This window comes from Lissotriton vulgaris, chromosome 5 (genome assembly GCF_964263255.1).
Source record: "Lissotriton vulgaris chromosome 5, aLisVul1.2, whole genome shotgun sequence".
In the NCBI taxonomy this organism is placed as follows: Eukaryota; Metazoa; Chordata; class Amphibia; order Caudata; family Salamandridae; genus Lissotriton; species Lissotriton vulgaris.
Genome location: NC_141693.1, coordinates 1,895,922,160 through 1,895,944,089, shown reverse-complemented (window position 1 = coordinate 1,895,944,089; position 21,930 = coordinate 1,895,922,160). Strand labels below are relative to the sequence as shown.

Sequence of the window (21,930 nt, the reverse complement as noted above, 5' to 3'; positions counted from 1 at the left end):
TAAAACAGCGTTATCATTAACCCTTCAAAGCTCGAACAACACATTTTTGTAAAGCAAATATTTGGAAACTGCTGAAGGGCTTTACACTAAACAACAAAAACACTTTGGGGATGATTACGATGGCGGTGAAACCACCACCGGCAGCCTGCCAGTGGCGGTTATACCGCCATCTCGAAACACTTCTCTGCCCGCCATATTACGATGGGGGGCGGTGTGCTGGCGGATGCAAAGTCGATCCGCCACGGTTTGCCACAGGCGGACCCACCAAGCATCTCTAAAATGGTGGCAGTGCCCAGCAAGCAACCCGGCCAGCCTATGTATGGTGGTTAAACCGCCATTCACAGGCTGGCGAGATGTACTTCAGGGACCAGTAGCAGGCCCCCTTTCAGTAGGAGCATTCAAGTTTTTTACTTGGGGGGCAACATTTCCCTGCACCATGTGGCGGGCACCGCGTGGTGCCTGCCACGTAGTGCAGGGAAATGCAAACTTGCATTTTTACCATTGCAGTGGGTGATGCATCTAGCAGCCCCCTCCGCAATGGTAAAGATACACAATGCAACCGCCACCGTGGTGGTTGTATTGTAATTCCATGTGCGGGACTGCTGCCATATAGGTGGGCGGTCCCAAGCCCCGGGATGATGGCATCGTAATCAGCCCCTTTGTTCTTGATAAAGTTATATCATACCAGTTTGTATTAATTCAGTTTAGATGTTTTTCTGTTGTTTAGAGGAAAATGCCAGTTGCACATACAAAAGGAAAAACAGGGACCTCCTCTTTAAATCTGCTCCCACCTCTAAGTGCCCTCTCAAATCCTGACAGAGCAAATAAACTCAACGCCATACTTTTCAGCCAAATTTGGTAAGGATTTGTTATTAGTGAATCAAAAAAGCCTTTTGAATGGAAAGTGCAAAATAACCATGACAACTAAGTCACACACATATGAATTTGTATTTATTAGGCCAGACTATGGTGAATGAAGTTTATGCAATTAAACTAACTACTCCGAAATTCTTTCTCTTTTGAACAACTACCGAATTAATGAAAAGGAAACAAGGAAACTCTTCTTCAGCAGATGTACAGTCTTCGGACATCTTCGGACTTCTTAGTAGGAACCATCCTCATGGACACCATTTTCTCAACCTGGAAAATTGGGAGGTCGAGTTAGGAACACACTTAAAGGTACACAGCTTTAATCTGCTTATATATATATATATATATATATATATATATATATATATATATATATATATATATATATATATATATATATATATATATATGCAAATAACCTCCTCAAGGAAAGATATATAATATATATATTAATGTGTTGCATTTGCCCACAGTTTCTTCTGTATTTTGTTTATTTAATTAATGTATATTTTCCAAAACAGTCTTTTCGAATTATATAACAATTAACTATTATGCAAAAACAAGGTATATAAAATAAAAAATGTAGCTTATTAGCTGATTCTTTACTTTATAAAGTGCTTACAGAAATGTTCATTTACAAAAACAACTTCACTAGCCACTACCTAGGTATAACCATTGAAAAATTCTAATATGCATTATTTATTTGTAAAATACTTAAATATCTGGAAAGATCTTTTAACTTTTAGCAAAAAGGATTATTGACATTGCAAAACGAAGATATTTTAACTTTACTCTGGGGCATGCTTAGAAACTTTCATTTACAAACATACCTAAGCAAAGCTCGTCCTACTGTTGACAACTGATAGGCATTAAAAACAGACTTTTATATATATTATTGTTTTTGTAAAGTGCTTGATTAGAAATGGAGCACGCAATACTCAAAAAACGACAATTTCTGAGTTGACTTGTTGTAATTAGTCACATGTAAAGTGACTAATGCTTTGGACAGATTGCCGGATCCATATTTCCCCAAAACCAAAACTGGGATTTAGAATTTTTTATCTCTTTACTGAAAAACAAACAATCTAAGAGGAAACGTGTAATACTATATTTCACCCTCTGATCACAAATACATTGATTGTCCACTGATCACAAAATGTTTTACTTTGAGCCCTCTTATTTTGCCAAATTGGGTCGATTCAGATTCCAATTCTTAAGATTAGATCTCAAATATGTTTTTGAGGAATTGGGATCAGACAAGGAAATATACCTTCTCTTGAATCCCATGAAAAGAATGCATCACTGACTTCTCAGAGGTCAAATAATTTATTAATTTGCTTTTTTTTAAAAACTAATTTCCACAACTCTTTAATTTAATACTCGTTTTACTTTAGCCAGAGAAAATACACTTTCTAGTTGCAAAGTATCAACCCGTAGGGCTGCATTTGTACCCCACTCAGCAGAAAGCCAGTTTTTGGTTTTGCCTGAATTTGGAGAGGCGCATAATCAATGCCCTCGACAAGGTATCACCATTGCTCTCGAATAAAGCTTGAGGCAGAGAGCGTAAAACTGCTCCTTGGTTCACCCAAGCGTTACATAGCGTAAAAGCGGAATGTAAACGTTTTGAGAGGCAGTGGAGGAAGGGTTTTCGTAACCAGGATAGAATGTTGTGTAGGGTGCAACAGAGGAATTACCAAGGACAGTTGAGACAGGCTAAGGCCACTTACTACAAGGCCAAAATCGGAATGGCAGAGAATTCTACTAAGGAACTTTTAAAAATATACAAGGAAGTCTCCTCCTTGGCGGATACGGCTATGCCTAGTAGTGGCGATGCAGAGGAGTGTAATCGTATCGCAAATTACTTCTCCGAGAAGGTAGAGGTGATATACTCATCCTTCTCTGGGATTGTAAGGAGAGGGGCTGATTTTGAAGAACTGATGGAAGAGTCTAAGATAGCGATTAGACTAAACAACTTCATCGTTCCCAATCCTGAGACTCTTAAGAGTATTTGCCTTGGTGTTAAATCTGGCTCGACCAGAGATCCTGCTCCTACTAGGTGATGTGTGAGAGCCTGGATATTCTTGAACCATATATTAGACACGTGTTGGGGGTCTCGTTTAGTTTGCATACGCTGCCAGAAAACTGGAAACGTGCTATTGTTCTTCCAGTTAAGAAAAAGCTGAATGTTAGTCTAGACAAACTAGACAACCTGCTGCCGATCTCGCTTCTGCCTTTCCTGGCAAAGGTGGCGGAGAAGGTGGCCAACCGCCAACTTATGACACATCTGGAAGACGCGAGCCTCCTTCACCAGTCGCAATCTGGATTTCGGGCAGGGTATTCCACGGAAACTGCTCTGTTAAGGGCCACAGAAACCATCAGGCAGGGGGCGGATGCGGGACACACTATGGCTCTAATAATGTTAGATCATAGTGCCGCCTTCGACACTGTAGCACACTACACCTTGCTGCAGTGTTTGAATAAAGGTGGCGTCTCGGGCTCCGCCCTGAAATGGCTGAAATCCTTCCTAACTGGACGTAGTTTTCAGGTAAGATTGGGTGCTCACTACTTCAAAGACATTAAATTGCGGCAGGGAGTGCCTCAGGGCTCTGCCCCGAGTCCCTCTTTGTTTAATTTATATGCGTCGCCGCTGGCAGATATAGTGCAGGGCTTTGGAGTGGGGGTGGTCTCCTATGCGGATGACACCCAACTGCTGATCTCCCTATCCCAGAATCCGGAGATTGCTGCATCCAACTTCAGGGCGTGCATGCAGGAGCTTGCCTCTTGGATGGATAAGAACTGCCTGAAACTGAATGGCAGCAAGACCGAGGTGCTGGTCGTGAGAGGCAGTACCCCGAGCTCGTTGACGGAATGGTGGCCTTCGAGTTTGGGTCCTACCCCTGTACCGTGTATCAAGGCGATAAATCTGGGGGTTTGGGTAGATCCTGGTCTTTCCAATGAAGGACACATAAGAAAGGTAGTTGGTAAGTTTTTTGGTGTTTTGAAAAATCTGCGTAAAACGCTGGATCTTCTTCCGGTAGGGGCAAGAAAGACCATGGTACACACACTCATAACATTGCGCCTCAATTATGCCAACATATTTTATCTTGGGGCCACGGACAAGTGTCTTGGACGACTACAGATTCTGCAGAATGCCGCAGCGTGGCTAGTCCTTAGGCAGCCTAGGAGGGCGGCTTAAAAAAAAGCCCTTAACTCATTACACTGGTTGCCAGTGAAGGAAAGAGTCATGTTTAAGGCACTATGCACTTGTCATTGTATTCTTAACAATGCTGGCCCGTCATCTGAGCTACTTGATCACCAGATATGCGCCAAGGAGGTCTCTGAGGTCTTCTGGCACCGGGCTATTGGTGATCCCTAAGGTAAAGAAGGCCAGGATGGTAGGTCGTTCTTTTAGGTTCCGGGCCGCTCAGAATTGGAATAAGCTCCCACTAAAATTCAGGCTGGAAAGTTCTGAGATCAAGTTCAGAAAGATGCTCAGGCAGCATGTAGTGGTCTCCAGCTGCGGTAAACTGCTCCCTCCCTCTCACTCAGCACGGGGACACGCCGAGATGGCGTAACCTTGCGCTTTATAAATGTCTTTATTATTATTATTATGACAATGTACTGACATATATTATCCCATTGGAACGTTGGACCTTCAATTGAAGCAGAGAGGAGACACTAGAGTAGATGGAGCTGGACTGATTGTTGTAGTTTTCTATTAGTTATACTATAATATAATTGTGTAGTCCTGTGCACTCAAGTAAACCATTCAATGCATTCACTCCTGTTTCTTTGTGGTAAACTCGATTAACAGTTGTTAGGTGTGATCAATAGTCGGAGATATGAGCATTGATGCAGATGAAGTGGCGAGATTACTAGAGCTAGATAAAATTAGGTATTGTTAAGTTTCAGGTGGAAGACTTTCAAAAGAGAGGTTGTGATCTTTGAAATGAGGTGTGTGCAGGTTGACAGAAATACTATAATGGAGATTAAACTAAACATGCATGCCAATACACTCCACATAAATCCAGTCAATGCCACATAACGACATTCCACATAACTACACTTCAAACCATGCCTCATAATACCACTCAATATAATTTTCACTCAATAGTGCACACTTCCACGTCACACAAATTCAACTTTACACATTTCCATTCCACACCACATAATTCAACAACAAACTACATAATTCAAACCAACAACACAATTACACAACACACCATATACATCCAATCTACACCACGAAATTCCACCTCATGCTACAATATTTAACAGTACACCTCATAAGTAAACTCCACTACATACCACTCCCCAACACAAAATACCATTTCAGATAATCTCTCTTCAAAACACACAATCCCACTCCATGACACACAATCCCACTCCACATAATTCCAGTACACTCAATACCCACAATTACTATCTACATAATTACACTGCACACCATGCCACATTATTTCACCACACAACACAATTCCACAACTAACAATTCCAATCCAACCATACATGACTTGCATATATGCAAATGCAAATATTGCAAAGCCATATATTGCAAATGCTTGTTTACCTGACAATGCGTCCCAGCAGATCCTGTTCCTGGAGGGAGCTGCAATCCTTCTCCTGCCCCCTTCAGCACTGTGCTGCCTCGTTCCTTCTAGTGCCCTGTGGAGAATGCTGTCTCCGAGGGCCCCCACCCCCATCCTCTTTCCGGGCCTGGCTCGTGGCTCTGACTGAAGAGAAACAATGAACTTGTTACTTTGTTTCTCTTCAGTCCTGGGTTAGAGCGAGGAGCTCAGAGCAGGCTGCAGACTGCAGCTGCTTTAGAGCAAGCCTCTCTCTCACAGCTCTCTACCGAAGAGCTTAGGGGGCCCCCTTCACCTACTGAAGACTGGGGGCCCCCAGCACCGCGTGGGCTGCGGGGGTGTTTGCTATGCCCCTGGTCCTCGTGCCAGCTCCCCCTGCAAAAGTTCAACTAAACAGCTTGCCTGCAGTCCGCTACCCTCTCCTGCCTGTTTACCTGCTTCCCTCTGTTGGTGCCTCCTCTGCTCATTTCATGCTCTGGTGTGCCTTTTCTGCTTGTTGTTCTGTTGTTTTGTCCTCTTCTGCTCTGTTTATCCTTTTCTGCAAATTTTTCTTCCACCTGTTTTGACATTTCTGCTTATTTTTCTGCCCTGTTTTGCCTTTTCTGCTTGTTTTTTGTCTGCCCTTTGTTTTGCCTTTTCTGCTTCTCAACTTTTTTTCAAGCTGCCACTGAAGCCAAAATAGGGAAGGCATACGATCAATGGGCCAGATTAACAAAAATAAACTGAGACGAAAGTCTAACTGCGCAATTTTCAGTATTCACAAAGGGCATTTACCTGTAATAAAGTTAGACTTTTGTTTCAGTTTAACTTAAGTGTTGGTCTTGAGTTTAACTTAAAATTCTCCAGATTTTAAAATCGCTTCCCCACATTCCGCATCAGCCGAGTTAGGTGCTGAGCCCCGGGCGGTGGAAATTTGCAGCGGCCATCTTTGGTGGGAGGACATTCACCCTTAGCAGTCTAGTCGCCAGCATATAAGGAGCATTCTTGGGTAGGCGCGAGACCTTGCTGTTTGTTTTTCTCCTGAGGCGGAAGCCGGGAGGTGTGCTGTGTGCCCTGCTAATACTGTGTGTGTGACTTCTCTGTTGTGCCACTCGTTTTCTTAATCCTGTATTTTAATACTCACCTTGCACTTTACTTAAAATTTGTCAGATTTTAAAATCGCATTCCCCATCAGCCGAGTTAGGTGCTGAGACCTGGGCGGTGGAAATTTGCAGCGGCCATCTTTGGTGGGAGGACATTTACCTTTAGCAGTCTAGTCACCAGCATATAAGGAGACGGACATGACTCCGCACAGCGGACGCGATCAGCGGATGCGCCGTATTAGCTCCGGAGTCGCGCCTGAATCCAGCCCGTCTGCGCCAGGGAGTCTGGTACTCCATATATCCTTGCCTCAGTAAGTTACTCGTTATTTGCATTACGAGCACTAAAACCTCCCTGGCAACTCTGCCATCATATGTCCCCCCCCCCGAGAGGCTATCAGATGCTCTTGAGTGCCGATGTACTGAGGAAGGAAGTGACCCCAATCCCCCTGACTCCACTAATAAGCTGCCCAAGCCCAAGAAGCAAGAACTCTCTTCTCTGAGTAAGGAAACTGGATTCCTTATTAATGCACGGTCCCTAGTGAAGAACAACATTGCGTTCAATTACTTTATTTCGGACAGAAAACCTTCATGGGCTTTTATTACTGAAACCTGGGCCTCTGAGTTCACAGGGCCTGAGCTCATAAACGCTATTCCAGAGGGATACGCCCTGTCAAGAATGGATAGAATGGGTCATGGGGGGTTGGGGGGAGGGGGGTCTGGGCATACTGTACAAAAGCTCAGCAAGATGACGGACCGAGCCCCTCCCCTCCCCTCTGGATTCTTTCCAGGCCATGTATTTCTCTCTCAGCTCCTCCCCCACTGTGTCCTTTTCAGGTATTCTGATCTATAGGCCCCCGGGCCCTAGGTATACTTTTAGCCATGAGCTACTGACAATTATAGAACCTTACATTGACAGGCCTAATATGACCATTTTGGGAGACTTCAATTTGCATTTGGAAAATTCAACCTCTGGCGACACTTCTTTCCTGCTAGACTCCCTGGCCTCTTGTGGACTGCTGCAAGAAGTAAGAAGTCCCACCCATTTAGCTGGACATATTTTGGACGGGGTTTTTACCAATGACCCGCGGCTACAAATAGGTTTCCCCCTTCCCTTGTCCTGGTCAGATCAAATGGCCATCCCACATGAAGTTACTCTTCAATATCCTTCTGTGTCCTTATTGGATCCCAGTAAGTGGGTAATGAAAAGGAATTATAGGGAAATGAACAATGAGACGCTTGCCCCCTTGATGTCTAGTCTTAGGCCCCTTACAATGAGGGACACTGATACAGCTGCCCTTGACCTTAATAACACTATTGCAAGTGCCGTGGATACTCTGGCTCCGGCTAAGCAGCGCTACTCTGCCAGAAAGCGAGCTTCGGCTCCCTGGTACTGTGACTCACTCAGACTTCTGAGACAAAGCTGCAGGAAACAAGAGAGACTTTGGAGATCTCACCTCGATCCGAAGGAAAGAGAAAAACACAAAAATTTGCTTAAGGGGTACAAAACCGCGGTATTGACGGAAAAGAAGGCCCACTTCGCCAAGCTGACTGCCTCACTTAGCTCCCCTAGGGATTTGTTCAAAATCATAGATTCCCTGTCCATTCTCCAGTCACCTGATCCCATAGTGGCATCCCAGGAACTGTGTGATCATATCGCCATTTTATTTCATGCTAAGATAGTTGACATCCACACAGCCTTAGAAGTCCTCAATTTAGATTTAGAGGTTTCATCTTCTTCTTCGGTGGTACCCCCACTGGAATATCCGGGGACTGGACCTTGTAGCAATTTTCAAACTTCCCCTCCCTCACATTGGACCAACTGGGCAGCCTTCTGGATAATCTTAAATCTGGGTCCCCTTTGGAGTGTAGGGAGGCAGTGCTGCCTTCACTCTTGGAAGTAATGAATCTGGCAATCTCCGAAGGGGCCTTCCCTACTTCGTGGAAAATGGCGATTGTCAAGCCCCTTATAAAGAAAGCCACCCTGGAATTTTGAAGAACTTTCTCCCCATATCCCTGCTTCCTGCCCCCGCCAAAATGCTCGAGGCTCATCTCAACCATCATCTGCCTTCCTGGATAAGTCTTGCCTGCTGAATTCTTCTCAGCATGGCTTCCGGAGGGCACACAGCACTGAGTCCGCCCTTACAGTGGCTATCAATAACATCCGGGCTAAGGTCGACAGTGGTCAGACTACCCTTCTGATCCTGCTCGACCTGACAGCTGCATTTGATACCCTGTCCCCCTCCATTATGGCTACCCGCCTTAGTGAGATGGGACTGGACGGATCAGCACTGAGCCTCCTGACATCCTTTCTCAACCAACGAACTCAAAGGGTTAAGCTGGGTAACTTCCTCTCGCCCGTTAAGCTTGTGCAGTGTGGGGTCCCTCAGGGCTCATCTTTGAGCCCCACACTTTTTATTATCTACGTGGTCCCACTTGCCAGGCTTGTAAGATCGTTTGGGCTGGAAGTTCTATCATATGCTGATGACACCCAGATTATGGTCTCCCTTTCTCAATCGGGGAACGCCACGGCCCTTAACTTCAGGAACTGCATGGAAGCAGTTGCGGGCTGGATGATTAAGAACTTCTTAAAATTAAATGGGGAAAAAAACGAAGTTCTTATCTTTGGTGGCAAACAGGAGATCTGGTCAATGGACTGGTGGCCTTCTGCTCTTGGTGCCTGCCCCTTGCCCTCCCAATCTGCCCGCAACTTGGGTGTTATTCTGGACACCACGTTATCTTTTGACAAACAAGTTAGCAGGACTGTTTCAACCTGCTGTGGTGTTCTAAGAATCTTGAAAAAGATTACACACTACTTTACCCCTGAAGCACGAAAACAGGTTACGGTTGCTCTCATTTCCTCTAGGCTGGATTACTGCAACGCACTGTATCTCGGCATAAATAAAAGACTAGTTCAACGATGCCCCTAGACACAGATCAGGCTCCCTTATTAGGAAAGATCTGCACTGGTTGCCTATTCATGCCAGGAAAAATTTCAAGGTCCTATGCATCACCTATAGTGCTCTGCATGGGTCTGGAGCTGAAGAGATCAGGTCCCTTGTGTCCTTTTATGCTCTGGGTAGGGCTCTACGCTCCTCTAATAAGAACCTTCTGTCCGTCCCTCGAGTTCATAGGGCCAGATGGGGAGGGAGGACCTTTTTCGCCCTCGCTCCCAGACTGTGGAACACTCTTCCTGCCGAGCTCAAAGGGCAAACTTTGCTTGCATCTTTCCGCAAAGCATTAAAGACCTGGCTCTTCTTAGCTGCCTACCTGTAGTTGGTGCATCTTTACACCTCAAACAGCTGTACCATCTTGTATGCGCCTTGATGCCCTTGGGCTAAGTTGCGCTCTACAAATCCCTCCTCACTCACTCACTGTGACCAAAAGTCTCCTTTTAGAGGGTTGTATTCCTCAACTTCTCTAGCCGTTCCAGGCCCTTGTTTTGTAAAATGGAAACTACATGCTTTTATGTTATGTGCCATGCAAAAGCACACATGCATTCCAGAGAGAATAATCAAGTACTGCACGTGGCTCGGCACTACACATAGTGGATCTAGTAGAATCATAAGGAGGAGGTCTTGGATTACCTTTTTGATGCACATATCACTGTGGCGGACATCCAGGTGTAAACTCTGGTCACTTCCATAAATTATGTTGTGGAAAATCAGCTTCAGAGTCGTGACAGACCTTTTTCATGAAGGAAGATGAAGAGAAGTGCCCACTTCTAAAGAAGCAGAACCCAAAAATAAAACTTCAAAGAACCATAACCTTAAATCACATGTGGTGTCTGGAAAAGGACTATAAGAAAGGGAGATTGAGTTCCCCAAATGTGTCATCTGCCAAGTAGCCAGACAGGCTGTGTGAGAATGGGAAGCTCTGCAAGACAGACTTCTGCCTGTGGCCAGAACTGGGGGCTAGGGCAAGCTAGTCTCTCAGCTAGTCTCTCAGTTGGGTGCCCAGTGTGCCCTGTGAGGAACAGGAGAGTGTTGGAGGGAGTGAAGTCCAGTGAAGAGCCCTATCGTGAGGACTCCCTGTGTGAGGTTTGAGGATTCGGCTGAGCACCGACTGGGCTGTAGCCTGTGTGCAAGACTGTTTTCAGCGACCCCTGTATGCCAGAGAGAGGGCCGCCGTAGACTGCCAAATATCAAGCGATGGGTGGAGGGTGCCACTCTTACATGGCTTTGTTGCAGTGACTTTGTATGCCACAGGGGGAGACTGGTGAAAGTGTGTGACCAGGAGGGGGTGAGTGGTGTGGGTGATTGCACCAGAGGAGTCTGTGTTGTGTACAGAAGGCACAACAGCAACTCCATGTGCCAGGAGGGACTGCCAGGACCAAGTCTTCCAAAACTTTGGTCCATTTTCTGGGGCAGAAGTGAGGCTGTAACCAGTGGTACTAGCTGCAGCGAAGGATCTGCCCTGACAGACTCCTCCCATAGATCACCAGTACGCCCAGGAGGACGAGGCGCCCTCGAGTGACTCCAGTCAGGCACCGATGGAATTAATTTACCCCACCAGAGAGAACTTGACTTACCACATTGCTGGCAGCTGTAAGCTGCTCCGATCACTTGGGATAGGGGTAATGCCACTCCGGAGAGTAAGCCTGTGCCCTCCCACCGCTGTTGCATGCACTGCTTGAAGCTGGACCTCTCTGAGCAGGATCTGATCTTGCAAGTGTCCAAGCCAAGTGCACCTACTGTAACGCCAAAAACGTCCGGCTCCAGGAGTGGGTAAGACTTGAACTACAGCTTTTGGGGCCCGAGATTCACTGCTGAAGGTGCTGTGGCACCATGGACACTTTTTACTGAGACCCTGAAGAGTTAAAAGGGAACTCTCGAGTACAGCCTAATAGTTTGCATTCCCTGATGCAGCCACCAATGAATGTGGAATAATCCTGAAGGCGTTTCACGAAGGAGAATGGGACAGGAATTCGCCTGACAACTACTAGAGGCCCGACCTGAAGGGAGATTGTGTTATTCCACTTGAATGTTGCATCTATTTGCATATGGCTGAGATACCCGCCACCCCCTCTCAACACACTCCCCAAGGATGGGAAACCGGAAACCGTTCTTGAACTTTTGGAAGTCGGGAAGGGAGTTACCCTTCCCGGCCGTATTTATTAAAATATGAAACAAAATTAAAACATTAAAATAACAGTTTTATAATATGTACAATTTCATTACCACATTACGATGTTTGGCTAACCTTAACATATCCTCTAATACAAAGGTTCTCCTAGCCGAACTAACATCCTACAAAACATTTACTTGAAATTTTGAAATTGTACATCCTAACGTTTAAGGGCCAACGGCAAGGTCGTAACCGGTGTCAAGATCCCTAACCCAGACATATCCCCCTCCCTTGTGAGGGGCGGCACGGAGGCATACCTCCAGTGCAAATACCAATTTCCCTTGACTTGACGGGGGCCCCAGTAAAACTCGACGCCACTTAAAGGTCGTACGAGGCTCGTGTGAGGTATCTAGAAGGTAGCGTAGACCCCCCCCCACACCCCACACAACTTACCACATCTGCCGTCGCAGACGTCCTGGCCCCGGGAAATTCCCCAGGAGGGGGCTGTAACCCCTCCTACCCATGAAGGGGCCTTGACCGCCTTCCCTTTCCTTTCGGCGACCCATCCTTAGAAGGGACCGCCTCCCCGTTGAGGGGCCAATGGCCACCTCCCCCGAGCGCCCCCATCCGTAATGGGTAACGCCCACTCATAGGGATCTTCCAATTAGTGCTCACCGATCATGACCTTACCGCCCGACCAAAATAAATACGACAATGCTAACTAAACACTAAATGACTATATCTAACCAACAATAGTACAACAACTTTATTCAAACACATGCGTACTGATGAACTCTAAAGCAGAATCACTTTATTTGCAAAACATAACATAAATCGACCATTCTTTATTGCATACTCAAAATCTTCACGATAATACCACAACCTGTAAACTAAATTCACAGTTATCCATCAAACTTTATTAAAACCACTCGCTGTCTTCAGGGGCTGGTGGGTGGGTCAAAATTGGCTCTTCGTTCCGTCTCGAGCTCACGTGCAGCGAGGAGGTGCAGCTTCAGAGCACAGGAACAAGAGGATGCCTTCTGGTCTTGTTTCTCCTTTTATCCGTCTTCAGGGCGGGCGTAAACCCGCCCCTGCCTGCCCCAAGGGCGTGGCCAGCCGCGTTAGTGTCTAGGCCAACCCACTCGAGGGCGGGAAAAGGCGCGCCCCGGCTATGCCGCTTCGGGCATACCAGCCGAGACTCGCCTCCCGCCCAAGATGGCTTCCCGGGGGGATCGTGGTACTCTGCCATACGTTCGGGGGGACCGATTGGTCGCCCCTTTCCATATGGCTGAGATACCCGCCACCCCCTCTCAACACACTCCCCAAGGATGGGAAACCGGAAACCGTTCTTGAACTTTTGGAAGTCGGGAAGGGAGTTACCCTTCCCGGCCGTATTTATTAAAATATGAAACAAAATTAAAACATTAAAATAACAGTTTTATAATGTGTACAATTTCATTACCACATTACGATGTTTGGCTAACCTTAACATATCCTCTAATACAAAGGTTCTCCTAGCCGAACTAACATCCTACAAAACATTTACTTGAAATTTTGAAATTGTACATCCTAACGTTTAAGGGCCAACGGCAAGGTCGTAACCGGTGTCAAGATCCCTAACCCAGACATATCCCCCTCCCTTGTGAGGGGCGGCACGGAGGCATACCTCCAGTGCAAATACCAATTTCCCTTGACTTGACGGGGGCCCCAGTAAAACTCGACGCCACTTAAAGGTCGTACGAGGCTCGTGTGAGGTATCTAGAAGGTAGCGTAGACCCCCCCCCCCACACCCCACACAACTTACCACATCTGCCGTCGCAGACGTCCTGGCCCCGGGAAATTCCCCAGGAGGGGGCTGTAACCCCTCCTACCCATGAAGGGGCCTTGACCGCCTTCCCTTTCCTTTCGGCGACCCATCCTTAGAAGGGACCGCCTCCCCGTTGAGGGGCCAATGGCCACCTCCCCCGAGCGCCCCCATCCGTAATGGGTAACGCCCACTCATAGGGATCTTCCAATTAGTGCTCACCGATCATGACCTTACCGCCACAGGTCCGGATAGTTGACCGGCTATCCGGACCCCCCACCAAACTCCTATCTAAAGGTCATGTTTCAACATCTTTAGCCAAGCTATGAAGTCTCCTATGAGTAACTCATTCCCCACCCGAGACAAATGAACACCGTCCCCCAAATACATACTGTCATTATTAATACACCCATGCGAAATAGAATGCAGTGCATTGGACCGGAACAACCTACTCACTTTGTTATTAATTTTTCTCACCGAGTGATTTAAAGCAGAAACAGAAATAGCCCCCCGCCACACTTTTCGTGGGATCATATGGGACCACGCAATTGTGCACCCCGGAACTCTCCTCGCTAACCAACGTACAGTGGAAAGCATCGCCTCCAGGAGAAGTCGTCTACCAGTGGTGACCAAATCATTGCCCCCAAGATGTACTATGACTACAGACGGCGGTGACCTCGTCCGCCCTAGCAGACCCTCGAAAAATGATTTAAACTGGTCAATACAGAGACCGCCCTTTCCGTAGAAGGACACACTGTACCCGTATTCCCCAGCCATGTGCACCATGTCACCTGCTTTGAATACGTCCGCGGCACGCCTCACGTATGAGTGGCCCACGACCCACACCTCCTTTTTCACAGCCGGTGATGTCTGACCGCTGTCCCGGTGTTGGGTCGACTGCATAGTCCGCCCCGCCTCGTAGGCTTGCGTAACTGAAAACCAAACAAAAACAAGAAGCGTGAGTACATCATTACAGCTTCACAACATGTGCAAACGCACATACCTTTTATAACAATTGGAGGACCAACGCCCCACACGTTTGACTTGTTCTACATTCAGACCCCTGGCTGTAGCCTCCGTAGCAGCCCCTATCCGAAAGGAATGGGTCCCAAACTCGCCCGGGTTCAAGCCCGCAGCTGTAATTGACATCGCAAGCACCCGCTGAAACTGAAACCTTGTCAGTGGGGTGGCGTCCGCGTGTCTCAACAAGGTCCCCCCCCATGATGCCACCCTTCGTGTCAAATAATCCTCTAAACACTTCACTGGGCACATGGACGACCCGGGAATCCTGTGTATAATTATGCAGTCGCCCATCCCGCTTTGATCGGTCTTGGACCTTACAAACGAGACAGTCATCGTCTCCCCTCTGATTTGCACGTGCTCTGCGCACAACCCTCCAGTAACATCCTGCTTGTTCCTCGCCACTAATTCGCTTACCCGCATAGCTCCATGAAATGCCAGCGTAAAAGCGGCTCGGAATAACACTGTCTCAAAGTGAGATGAACATGTTGTAGGGAGTCTGGATAATAACTGGGCCAACCTGTCCAAACCTATCGGGCGCCTCTCGTCTACTCTGCGACCCTCAAGGCGTTGCCACCCTCGTAGCGCTTTTTGCACAGTGAAAGACGCTGTCGGGTCCTGTATCCCATGAGCCCTAGCAACAAAGGAAATGGCAGCCCGATGCCTCTGGGCCGTGGCCACCGATTTTCCCGCCCGATGTAAAGACATCAGAAAGTTCACTACCCATTCCTCTTGCCCCCAAAGCTCATTCCTAGCAGTCCCCAAAAAGGCTAAATAGGAAAGGAACGCCCCTTCATATGCCTTCCTCGTCCTGGGTGCTAAACTCTCTCCCGCGAGGTTACGAAGTTCGGGGCACCGAGAGACCAGAGAGCTTCGGGAAAGGGTGCTGGCTCCGGGTCCGCTGTGGGAAGAAAACCCCAGAAAGCCTGCATACGAAGACGAGAAAGGGCATCAGCCGCCTGGTTCATTATCCCCGGGACGTGTCTTGCTTTGAAAAGCACATTCAATTGCATAAATAATAATACAATTTCCTTGAGCAGTCTCAAAATCCATTTGCATCGTGCTGCCTGGCTATTGATACACTCAACCACGGTCATATTGTCAGACCAGAATACTACAGAGTGATCTCTGAACCCTTCAGGCCACGTTCTCAGGGCCACCAAAATGGGGAAGAGTTCCAGGAAGGCAATGTTACTTGTCAGCCCACTGTCTCGCCACCATGCCGGCCATTTTTGTGCAGACCATCGAGTACCGAAAATGGCACCAAAACCTATACTCCCTGCCGAATCTGTCCATAGCCCCAGTTCCTCAGAGGACACGGCCGGTTTGTTCCAGACGACTCGACCATTGAAATCCGCCAGAAATGCCAACCAAATGCGCATGTCCTGGCGGACCTCGGCCGAGAGCCTTGTGCGATGATGGCCCTCCTTCAGTCCGACCATGGCTTGAGCGATCGAACGGGAAAAGGGGCGGGCCATTGGTATAACTCTTAGGGCAAAATTCAACTGCCCCACTAACTGCTGTAATTGATGCAGCTTAACCTTAGCTTCACTCATACACATTTGCAGGGATGCCCTGAACTTTAACACTTTATCACCTGGTAAACGGAAACAACCTTCTCCGGAGTCTAACTCGATCCCCAGAAACTCGAGGCAAGTCGAAGGACCCACCGTCTTACCTGGTGCCAATGGCACGCCAAACTGATTCATTAAAACACAAAATGCAGCCAAAGCTTGCCCACATTCCGGATCCCCGGCTGCCCCCAGGAACAAAAAATCATCGAGATAATGCATCACATGTTGGAAACCCGTCTTTTTAGTAAAGACCCATTGTAGGAAACTACTGAATTTCTCGAAATAGGCACAAGAAATAGAGCATCCCATCGGCATACACCTATCCATGTAAAACTGACCCTGAAACATGAAACCCAGTAGACGCTGATCGTCTGGATGTACCGGGAGCAACCGGAACGCTGACTCGATATCAGATTTTGCCATCAGCGCCCCGGGCCCCAGGCGATTCAAAATGGCCACGGCCTCATCGAAAGATGCGTACCGTACCGAACACATTTCCAGGTCTATCGCTTCGTTTACGGAAAGACCACGTGGGGCTGACAAATTATGTATCAGCCGAAACTCACCCGGGTCCTTCTTGGGGACCACTCCAACGGCGAACAAACAAAGTTAGCCACCGGGGGTACACTAAACGGACCGGCGACTCGACCTCGAGTAACCTCCTTCCGGATCTTGTCCTGTACCACGGTCGTATGCTGCAAGACCGATATCTGATTTTTGCATTTTTCCACAACCTGAAAGTCCCCTACTGGGATGCGGAAACCACATGAAAACCCGTTCCGCAACACCCCAGCAGAAGTACGATCCGGGTATTCACTGAGCCAGGGAATCATTGCCAAGGTATCAATCGGGGTAGGTAAAGGCGCCCCTCGGACTATGTTAGACCTGTTTGGCACCTCCTCTACCCCCGTTATCACCCGTTTTGGCTCTGCACGTGGACTCAGGATGGGATGATTGCCCACACCCACTACATTCGTGTCTAAATTTGCACGATCCCTGTGGCCTAGTACATTTACCCCTGTTAAAGTTCCAACAAACCCCTTTTTTACCTGCATTACCGGTAGGCCTCGAGTGATTGTCGGTACCCGTACTTGATCGAAAGGGCGTCCCCGCATACTGACGGGAGGATTCGCCCACATTACTCCCTACTAATGGTACTTTCAACATACCAGTATCCTTCATTTTGGACCAGGACACAGAATCATAACAATCCCACGTTAAGTTTTTATCATGTTCTTTCGCTTTTCTGAAAAGATTATCATAGCAAAACCAATGATTACCCTCGTGTGATACCGAGTACCCCATGATCCGTGACTGATAACTCGGCAATTCGGGTAGCAATTCGGGCCTCCGTTCTCCCAAGATCGATGTGAAAATCCCCCACGCCTTGCCCCAATTGCCAATGTTTTCATTAACCTTAAAGGCGGCCATCTTTGCGCGCCAAACACTCGGATGCATGAGGTCCTTCTGATTTTTAACATGCTCCATCTCATAATGATCAGTAAGCAACGAGAAGATGTTTACATATTCCCCTGCCCATATCTTTTCTTTAATAGCTAAAGGGACATGCTGACCCAACCTCTCCCTTCGAGAGGGTGCCGACTCTTCCCTCGCAATCGGCAATGGCCGCTTACCTGAACCGGACGCTGTCTCTGCGACTAAAACCGTCCCCTGTGGCTTCTCTACGGCCGTGACCGGCGTGGACACCCTCGCTGCTTCTCGAGTTTCCCGCAGTTGCTTCATTAACACCTGCGCATCGACAGCCGTGGCGCCCTCGCCACCTTTACCCAACCACGCTGCTAATTGTGCTGCCAGCTCGGGCGGCATATCTTCCCCGGACACGGGGGTGACCACCACGGGAATCGGATTCCCTTCCTCCGGCACAGGAGTGGGTGCTTCGAGCGGGACACAGGGACCCGGGATATCTCCCCCAGCTGCTTCCCTCCTGGGCCTCTTGCCTTTTCCTCCCGGGGCCGTTCCCTCCAAAGGACGTTTCGGGCCCCCTTCCTCATTTTTATCCATTCGCTTCTTCAGGTCGGTCACCTCTTTCATGAGAACACGCAGCATCTGGTCGGTAGTCATTCGCTTTCCCGCCTTCTTCGGCATTCTCCAGCAGATTATCTAGAAAACAAACAAGAGGATTACAACGCTCAAAATTGGCTCTTCGTTCCGTCTCGAGCTCACGTGCAGCGAGGAGGTGCAGCTTCAGAGCACAGGAACAAGAGGATGCCTTCTGGTCTTGTTTCTCCTTTTATCCGTCTTCAGGGCGGGCGTAAACCCGCCCCTGCCTGCCCCAAGGGCGTGGCCAGCCGCGTTAGTGTCTAGGCCAACCCACTCGAGGGCGGGAAAAGGCGCGCCCCGGCTACGCCGCTTCGGGCATACCAGCCGAGACTCGCCTCCCGCCCAAGATGGCTTCCCGGGGGGATCGTGGTACTCTGCCATACGTTCGGGGGGACCGATTGGTCGCCCCTTTCCATGTGTAGAGTTAGAAATAAAATATTACTTTTTCTTATAAAAGCAATTATTTGGCTGGACATTGATGTACTGTTCGTACAGTTTGCACTTAAGAGTTTCTGATCACTGGCCTGTATCCACACCCCCAGTGAGGGTGCCTTGACTGCTCGACCACAGCTACCAATGAGAGTCAAGTGCAGAAGGGCTACTTGGCCCAGTTCCTCAGGATTCATAGTGGGTTGGGCCAGGGATCTAGAGATCCAGGCAGTTCGGGAACTGCAGCAGTGTGCTACACATATACTGGTGCATAATATCCAAATAAAAGCAAGATATACATAACAAAAGCAACATTCTACAATACTTTTTATGGGCCGTTGTGGCAACAGACACATGGTATTATTTCTGGTATGAAAAGACTATTCCTCAAACCCATACTCACATTCTATATTTCACTCTTACATTTGCCCCTACACTCATCCAGTCATTCAGTGTTTCATACCTACACTTTAACTCATTCATTCTCACTTTAATTTATCCATCCTCAAACTCTCACTCATCTATCATCCATTCTCAGTTCACTCGCCAATCCTCGCATTCATTCATTATTGTATCCTCACCTATCCTTTCATCCCTTAATCGCCACACTGTCATTCAATTATCCATCCTTACATCTTTCCATCCATCCTCATGACCTAATTTGTTCAAACTTCCTCAAACCCATTCATGCTTAGTTAATTTTCTTCAGTCTCCCTATCATTGACCATTCAATCGATCTTCCTATTTGTTCATTTATCCATCAGCACAACTGCACTTGTTCATCCATCTATGTTCACCATTCTATTTCCGTAAACTAAATATTCTCTGCTCTCTTCACCTACTTTCACATTTCCATTTATTCACTCATCGGAACCTCTTGCATTCAACAGAGTGATTCACCAAGTCCTGAACAAGACTCTGCCCTTCATGGGCATCTCATAACTGTCGATTGATTCCTCTCCTTTCTTTTTTTTTATAAACTTTATTTTTGTAGCAGGAAGTACACGGATATCACCAGCCCAGGAACATTATTTCCATTCAACCCCCTGTGCCCATACATAGGTTATATCATTTATCACGGCCCTGCAGCCCACATCCCGGAGGTCGGGCGGCGCAACCTTGATCAATCACTGAAACATTTTATATAGTCATCATTTCGGGCTTCCATGTCATGTCAGATCCCTGCATTTTATAATTTAATCCCCTCCCTCCCCCCCAACTGTGCTCTGTAAAACTGAGAAAACATTCCCCAACATGTAAATTGCCACATCATACATTTCTTAGCACCTTAATATTTGATTCCCCAACCCCATGGTCGGAGTCTCGCACTGCTCCACCTCCCCCCTCCCGACATCACCCTATAGAACATTACATAGCTCATCTCTTTGGTATCCCCTTAATGCTGCTCACCTCCCCTATCTATGTCTTTGCGGGGTCATTTTCCGTCTCAATCCTTTCTTTTGCCCTCGATAATCGGCCTACCCCACCTTACTGCCCCCCCTCAAGACCATGGTATTGTCTCCATTTTGCCCACACTTTCCTGAACTTCTTGGGGCAACCTCTAGCCTTATATGTCACCCTTTCTGCCACCATGTAGAGATCTAAACCACTTCTCCATTCCTCTATCTCTGGTGTCTCTGCGGCTCCCCAGTGTTTCGCGATGTCTCTCTTGGCCACCACTAGTGCTAGTACCAGGAATATGAGTTGCGGGCGTGGCAGGTCCACCTCGTTTGTCATGCCCAACAACGCCAGCTTTGGGTCCCGAGCTAATTCCACACCCAGAACTTCCCCCAATTCCGTGAAGATGTGTGCCCAATATATTTGTATTTTGTCGCAAGACCATAGAGTGTGGTAAAAATCCCCTTGCTGTTGCCGACATCTGAGACACGTGGGGTCTGTTATTTTCCCAGTTTTGAGGAGACGTACCCTATCGAAGTATTGCCTATGGAGCACATTCAACTGAATGAGCCGCAGCCTTGACTTGATCGCTACCTCCCGGGGGTGCATCAGGACTATCTCCCAATCTAAATCTTCCATCTCCCCCACTTCCGCCTCCCAGATTCCTCTCAGTTTTATTAAGTCACCTAGCATGTTGTTTGTTAGTGTCTTGTATGTGAGGGAGACCGCCTGATGTACTATCTGTTCCTGAAGGAGTCTACCTTCTAGTGGAGCGTATTCCGGTATGTCCGTGAGTGTGATATTTTGGGCTCTCCATGCATGTGCCAACTGGGTATGTTTAAAAAGTTGTGAGCAATGTAATCCAAATTCCACCTGCAGCATGTTAAACGATTTCAATTCTCCCCTGCATATCACATCCCCAATATGTGAGATGCCTATGTCGTCCCACCTTTGGAATCCCTTCAGTTTTTTTATTTCTGTCAGCCATTGGCAATGCCATAACGGCGTCTGTCGTGTCGGTCTCCCCTCCCATCCCATGCGTTTCGTGGCTTGTGTCCAGGCCCGCAGCGTGATCGTTGTTGCCGGTAGGAGCGACCTCCGCACCTTTCCCCCGTATAGGTAGTAGAGTACATTATGGGGTGACAGCTTGTGCCGTTCCAGTGCGTATGTCGGGTGTTCGGCCGGGGCGTGAATCCAATCATTTATGGGTGTCAGGTAAGTAAGTAAAATCTTTATTCGGTTTCGTTATTACAAAGAAAACCATAAAAGTGTACAAACATTTCATAAAATTTAACATTACTAATTGAAATTCAATTCATTAAAAGGTCATCATTGCTTTGTCAAAGAGTTTTAAAGATTATTATTTTGAAGGTTTAGCCTGTGCTTAAAAATGCATTTTAGGAATGTGCTAACAACTTTACGAACGTAAGCCGAGTTTAAAAATTGTATCCGTAGCATAGCAGGACGGCACCTTCTTAGGTGTAAGGATCGAAGCAGAGGGATTAGCCAAAGTTTACGGTGAGTAGAGTAAAATTTGCAAAATAGTACAGTGTGCATTGTTGACTGCTCTGATAGTTCGTCACATGGGCAGGCAGTTAAACATTCTTCCCAACTGTTTCTTTTAGGGAATGCTACCACCCTATGGAAAATGTTCAACCTAAATCTCGTAAGTAAAAAACGTTCAAACTGTGAGTTTACATAGGTTAGATATGGTTCCATTTCCAGGGTGGTCATGACTGCTATGGAGTGCTGTACTGATGGTTTCCTAATCTCCACGGTGATACGAAGCTCTTCGAAATGGCTCAGCGCCTTTGCCTTTAGTTCTTTTTTTGGTATTTCGGCAATGGTTTCGGGATTATGATAATACTCCGCCATTCCTAAGTCTGTGAAAAGCTTTTTTTCATATAAGAGCCAGTCTATTTTTTCAGCACTGTCTAAGGTCATGCAATCCGTAATAATGGCTTTGGTGAGGGTGTTTTTTGTTGAGACCCATATTCGGCGCCAAAGAAGTACGGGTTCAATTTTAGCCAGATCTTCGATGT

The 21,930-nt window shown here is 47.3% G+C and overlaps 1 protein-coding gene across 1 annotated transcript in view; it reads right to left on the bottom strand.

Moving 5' to 3' along the window:
- Window positions 1–1,115: 1,115 nt before the first annotated feature.
- LOC147717650 (E3 ubiquitin-protein ligase TRIM39-like) overlaps window positions 1,116–21,930 on the bottom strand; it is a 168,975-nt gene continuing 148,160 nt past the window's right edge. The window contains exon 8 of the mRNA XM_086920544.1: window positions 1,116–1,140. The gene's annotated coding sequence lies outside the window, so the exon portion shown is untranslated. The remainder of the gene's footprint in view (window positions 1,141–21,930) is intronic.